The following is a 6,606-nucleotide window of genomic DNA, read 5'->3' on the forward strand; positions in this document are numbered from 1 at the left end:
TCATATTGGAAATCTGGTAGCTTACTCCCAGCATCTTCAGTTACTTTGTTGACATATATTGGCCGAGTGGTATTATCGCCAGACTATTAATCCAGAAACTCAGCTAATGTTCCAGGGACCCGGGTTCGAATCCCGCCACGACAGACGATGGAATTTGAATGCAATAAAAAATATCTGGAATTAAGAATCTACTGATGACCATGAAACCATTGTCGACTGTCGGAAAAGCCCATCTGGTTCACTAATGTCCTTCAGGGAAGGAAATCTGCCGTGCGGACCCGGTCTGGCTCACATGTGACTCCAGAGCCGCAGCAATGTGGTGGACTCTCAACTGCCCTCGGGCAAGTAGGGATGGGCAATAAATGTTGGCCCAGCCAGCGACGCCCATGTCCCACGAACAAATAATAAAAAAAACATAAACAGCTACATCCCCAATACAAATTTTTGCAATATTTCATAAGTTACAGCCAACCAGCCTGAATGTGCTTCAGTATCCCGACTCACTGTTCCGTGCCTGCTGACGAATTATCTATCCAATCCAGGCTGACAACCTGAGCCACAATCGGACACCTCGACTCTTTGTGCTGCATGCTATGGGATTGTTGTAATCCAAATCTATGACATCAACTGGCCCCATCGTGTAGAGCGGTGAACTCACTTGCCTACATGACAAGGGTGTGATTCAGTATACTACCAATGATGTGAGTTCAATCTCCCTACAGGCTGCAGTGATTTGTAAATATTGTCTCCACAACTTGTCCAAGAGTGGCATAGACAGAGTGGATAGTCAGAGGGTCTTTCCTCGGGTAGAAACGTCAAGTACTAGGGGACATAGGTTAAAGGTGCGTGGGGAAAAGATCAGAGGAGATCTGTGAGGCAAGTTTTTTACACAGAGGGTGGTGAATGGCTGGAACGCACTGCCCGAGGAGGTGGTGGGAGCAGGTACGATAGCGGCATTTAAGGGGCATCTCGATGAATACATGAATGGAATGGGAATGGAAGGATACGGATTCTGTAAGTGCATACGGTTTTAGTTTAGGCAGGCATTATGGTCGGCGCAGGCTTGGTGGGCCGAAGGGCCTGTTCCTTTGCTGCACTGTTCTTTGTTCTTTGAGTGGTAAACTGAAATGGGCAGCACGGTGGTACAGTGGTTAGCACTGCTGCCTCACAGTGCCAGGGACCCGGGTTCGATTCCTGGCTTGGATCACTGTCTGTGCGGATCTGCATGTTCTCTCCATTTATTGCCCATCCCTACTTGCTCGAGGGCAGTTGAGAGTCCACCACATACCCAAACAGGCGCTGGAGTGTGGGGACTAGGGGATTTTCACAGTAACTACATTGCAGTGTTAATGTAAGCCTACTTGTGACATTAATAAAAACAGCACATTTACTATATCAGCAGTTATCTATTTCAGAGCACTAAAGTCAGCTTTAAGTTTTGGCGATGTTATATGGTTTAATTCCCTCGACTTATACTTATACTTCCACTCCAGATATTGAGAGCTCCTTGCTCTTATGAGTAAGTCCATTGGTTATCCTCTATTCCTGCTATGGAAATGACGTGTTCCACTGTGAAAACAGATGCAGAATACAGAATCCTCAAAATAAAGATTCAGAAGGGTCCAGAAGGGGAATTCTTTCACATAGAGTGTGGTGAGTTTCTGGAACAAGCTGCCAGAGGCAGTAGGAGAGGGGGGTACAATTTTGTACGTTAAAAAGCCTTTAGTCAGTTACATGGGTACGATGGGTATAGAGAGACACGGACCAATTGCGGGCAATTGGGACGAGCTTAAAGGTAAAAACTTGGCGGCACGGACACGTTGGGCCGAAGGGCCTGTTTCCATGCTGTAAACCTCAATGACTCGATAACATAGGAACATAGGAATTAAGAGCAGAAGTCGGCAAATTCAGCCCTTCGAGCCTGATCCGTCATTCAATCAGATCATGGCTGATCTCTCCCTGGTCTCAAATCCACCTCCCCACCTGTTCCCCATATCCCCTAATCCCTTTTTTATTAGAAATATATCCATCTCCTTCTTGAAACCATTCAATGATTCAGACTCCCCCGCACTCTGGGGCAGCGAGTTCCACAAATTCACCACCCTCTCTGCGAGAAGTAGTTCCTCCTCATCTCAGTTTTAAATCTATCGCCTCTCAACCTATACTCTGTGACCTCTTGTTCGAGATTGCCCCATAAGAGGAAACATTTGGTCTACAGTTACTTTATCAATCCCTTTTAAAATTTTATATACCTCCATCAGATCCCCTCTCATCCCTCTGAACTCCAGTGAGTACAAGCCCAAAGTGATTAATCTCTCCTCATACGTCAATCCTCTCACCCCCAGAATCAATCTGGTGAACCTCCTCTGAACTGCCTCCAATGCAGCAACATCCTTCCTCAAATAAAGAGACCAAAACTGGACACAATACTCCAGATACTCTGTGGGATTTTCATAGAATCATAGATAAAGATTCTTATCACTTGGAAAGGTTTCATCAGTAATGAGGGGACCTTAGTACATTTTGTTTGACCCGAAGTGGGAGGCAGCCATTCCTGATCGAAACTGGACGATCTTAATATCTTGGAACAGTGGAGTTCAAAGAGGTGCGAGAGACAATGAAATGGGGGATGGGAGGGAAGGAGGAAATGTAAGGAAAGTCACTGAGCTGAGTTATATGATTATATATAGAGGTGAGAGGGGAAAGATTTCAAAGGGAACTGAGGGGCAACTTCTTCAAACGGAGGGTGGTGTGTGTATGGAATGAGCTGCCAGAGAAAGTGGTTGAGGCAAGTTCAATAGCAACATTTAAAAAGTATTTGGATAGAGGGAAAGGATTAGAGGGATATGGACCGAACGCGGGCAATTGGGACCAACTGGGAGGGCACCATGGTTAGCATGGACTGTTTGGGCCGAAGGGCCTGTTTCCATGCTGTATTGCTCTGTGACTCGATATAGGCTGTGTGACGAGATATTCTGTGACTAGCACTCTGCTGAGTGAAGTTGTAAAACTTGAAGAGTCCATCCAGAAACCAAGAAAGATTTATGTTTCAAAATACACCCCTGTTTCTGAATATTTTGGATTTCCACAGTGCAGTGGAAGAGTGTCAGAATTCATGTGGTTTGCCTTGAATATTGTGATAGCAGTTTTGCCTTGAGTCTTATTTCTGGAATTTGATCGATCAACATCTGGAAGAGATAATTGACAAGAAATTAACAGTGGGGTAGCAGGGTAAATATGTGGGGTTATGGGGATAGGGCCTGGGTAGGAATGTGGTCAGTACAGACTCGATGGGCCAAATAACCTCCTTCTGCACTGCAGGGATTCTATGATTCTATGATCTTGGTTTCAGATAAAGCTCGGCACAACATTGTGGGCCGAAGGGCCTGTTCTGTGCTGCACTGTTCTATGTTCTATCTATGAAAGTGCTTATAAGACTATTCTCACCAACTGGAATTTTAATAAGACTGTCCATAATATACCACCTAAATCTCCCACACCTCATTTTTAAATTTTGCCTCCTCGTAACTGACCCTTCAGCTCAGGGGAACAGCTGCTCTCTCACCACCCTGTCCATGTCCTTCATAATCTTGTACACCTCGATCAGGTCACCCCTCAGTCTTTGCTCCAGAGAGAACAAACCAAACCGATCCTACCTCTCTTCATAGCTTAAATGTTCCATCCCAGGCAGTATCCTGGTGAATCTCCTCTGGACCACCTCCAGTGCAATCACATCCTTCCTATAATGTGTCGACCAGAACTGCACACAGTACTCCAGCTGTGGCCAAACCAACGCTCCTATACAACTCCATCATGACCTCTACGTTTTTGTAATCTATACCCCGATTGACAAAGTTGAACAATAATATTCCAGCAAAGACGAATCGCTGGCAACCCCTCATCACACCTCAGCAGCTATAGACGCTGGTCGGGTCTGTGGTCCCGTGAGCCGTCCCTCTGGTCAGGAGGGAACCACTGCCGTTCCACCAGCCCAGGTATTCTGCTGCGGGGAAACAACTTCACTCTCTCCAAAGTTAGGAGGTGGTGGGAGGAAGCCTCCTCATAGCAGACGTTATGTCCAATCTATTTCGGGTGTAGCGGTGACAGAGTGGTTAGCACTGCTGCCTCACAGAGCGAGGGACCCGGGTTCGGTTCCCGGCTTGTGTCACTGCCTGTGCAGAGTCTGCAGGTTCTCTCCATGTCTGCGTGGGTTTCCTCTGGTTTCCTCCCACAGTCTGAAAGACGTGCTGGTTAGGTGCATTGGCCATGCTAAATTTTCCCTCAGTGTCCACGAACAGGAACCGGAGTGTGGTGACTGGGGGATTTTCACAGTAACTTCATTGTAGTGTTAATGTAAGCCCGCTTGTGACACGAATAAACATATTTTAATCTGTTGCAATCACCGACCAGGAACTCCAATGGCAGCGAGAATAGGATAGTAACTGGCTCCAGCTTGACCGATAGTGGATGTGTGTTTTCTGAGAGAAGCGATGGTGTCTGTCTATGGCATAAACCATGGCCATTGACTGAGGTCTCACACTGAATGTCTTCTCTTTAATAAACAGCAGAAACACTCCTGAGACTCGGCAGAGCAACCTATTAGAGTAATCAATTACAGGTGAGAAAACAAACAACACACTGCAATGCTGGCGCTGAGAAGGAGCAATGATTGGATTTGATTTGAATTATTATTGTCACATGTGTTAGTATACAGTGAAAAACACTGTTTCTTGCGCGCTACACGGACAAAGCATACCATTCATAGAGAAGGAAAGGAGAGAGTGCAGAATGTAGTGTTACAGTCATGGCAACCGTATAGAGAAGGATCAACTTCACATAATAATTCAGTATTATATAATATATATATTATATGTTCTATGCGGCTACCTGAATATAAGGTAGGTTCATTCAAAAGTCTGACGGCAGCAGGGAAGAAGCTGTTCTTGAGTCGGTTGGTACGTGACCCCAGACTTTTGTATCTTTTTCCCGACAGAAGAAGGTGGAAGAGAGAATGTCCGGGGTGTGTGGGGTCCTTGATTATGCCGGCTGCTTTTCCCGAGGCAGCGGGAAGTGTAGACAGAGTCAATGGGTGGGAGGCTGGTTTGAGTGATGGACTAGGCTTCGTTCACAACCCTTTATAGTTTCTTGCAGCCTTGGACAGAGCAGAAGCCAGACCAAGCTGTGATACAACCAGAAAGAATGCTTTCTATGGTGCATCTGTAAAAGTTGGTGAGAGTCGGAGCTGACATGCCAAATTTCCTTAGCCTCCTGAGAAAGTAGAGGCACCGGTGGGTTTTCTTAACTTTTGCATCGGTGTGGGGGGATCAGGGCAGGTTGTTGGCGATCTGGACACCTAGAAACCTGAAGCTCTCGATCATTTCCACTTCATCCCCAATTTTCAATGAAAATAGTGTTTCATTGTGATGAGAAATTCAGTTCAGAAATAAGTTTCATGTTTTTCATTCCGGTCTGTTTCATTACATTAAAGATACAATATAATTGCAATTTATTCAGGCTGTCAGTGGGGTGAATTATAGGCTAAATTTCCCCTTCGTGTCCCGGAATGTGTCGGTTCGAGGTGTTGGTGGGGTAATTACGTGGGGTTGTGGGGATAGGGCCTGGGCGGGATTGTTGTTGGTGCAGACTCGATGGGCCGAATGGCCTCTTTTGCACTGTTGGGTTTCTGTGATACAATTTATGATGAGTCTGTACTGACCACAACCCCACCCAGGCTCTATTTCCGTAACCCCACGCATCCACCCTGATAGTCTCCCTGACAATAACAGGCAATTTTTAGCACGGCCAATGCACCCAACCTGCACATCTTTGGACTGTGGGAGGAAAGTGGAGCACCCAGAGGAAACACATGCAGACACGGGGAGAATGTGCGGACTCCACACAGAGGCCGGATTTGAACCAGGATCCCTGGCGCTGTGTGGCCCCTTTGAGAATGTTACTGATACAATGGTGTAAGACAGGCATTCTCTGCTTTGCACACAGGGCTGATCACGTTTCTAAAGCTTATTTATTCATGAAACAAGTAGGCTCACATTCACAGTGCAATTAAGTTACGGTGAAAATCCCCTAGTTGCCACACTCCGGCGCCTGTTCGGGTACACTGAGGAAGGATTTAGCATGATCAATGCAACTAAACAGCACGTCTTCTGGTCTGTGGGAGGAAACCGGAGCACCCGGAGGAAACCCATGCAGACACGGGGAGAACGTGCAGACTGCGCACAGGCAGTGACCCAAACCGGGGATCAAACCCGGGTCTCTGGCGCTGTGAGGCAGCAGTGCTAACCACTGTGCCACCATGTCACCCATACATACAAAGAACAAAGGAAAGGACAGCACCGGAACAGGCCCTTCGGCCCTCGAAGTCCCTACTCCCCCATGACTGTATCCAGCAGTCCAAACAGAAGGATGATGCTCTGGAACGTCCACATTATGGTAAATTCTCAACCTCAGCGTCTCCTGTATTGTGAATTCTCGCTTTATAAACAAGTGTGCTGCTCCCAACTGAGTCTCTGGCTCTTGGCTTCATGCGGAGCTTGTGACCTGGCAGAGGAATGAGCCAAGGTGACGATACTCTTGGCAAGGATGAAG

Source organism: Mustelus asterias, unplaced genomic scaffold (genome assembly GCF_964213995.1).
Source record: "Mustelus asterias unplaced genomic scaffold, sMusAst1.hap1.1 HAP1_SCAFFOLD_1182, whole genome shotgun sequence".
Classification (NCBI taxonomy): domain Eukaryota; kingdom Metazoa; phylum Chordata; class Chondrichthyes; order Carcharhiniformes; family Triakidae; genus Mustelus; species Mustelus asterias.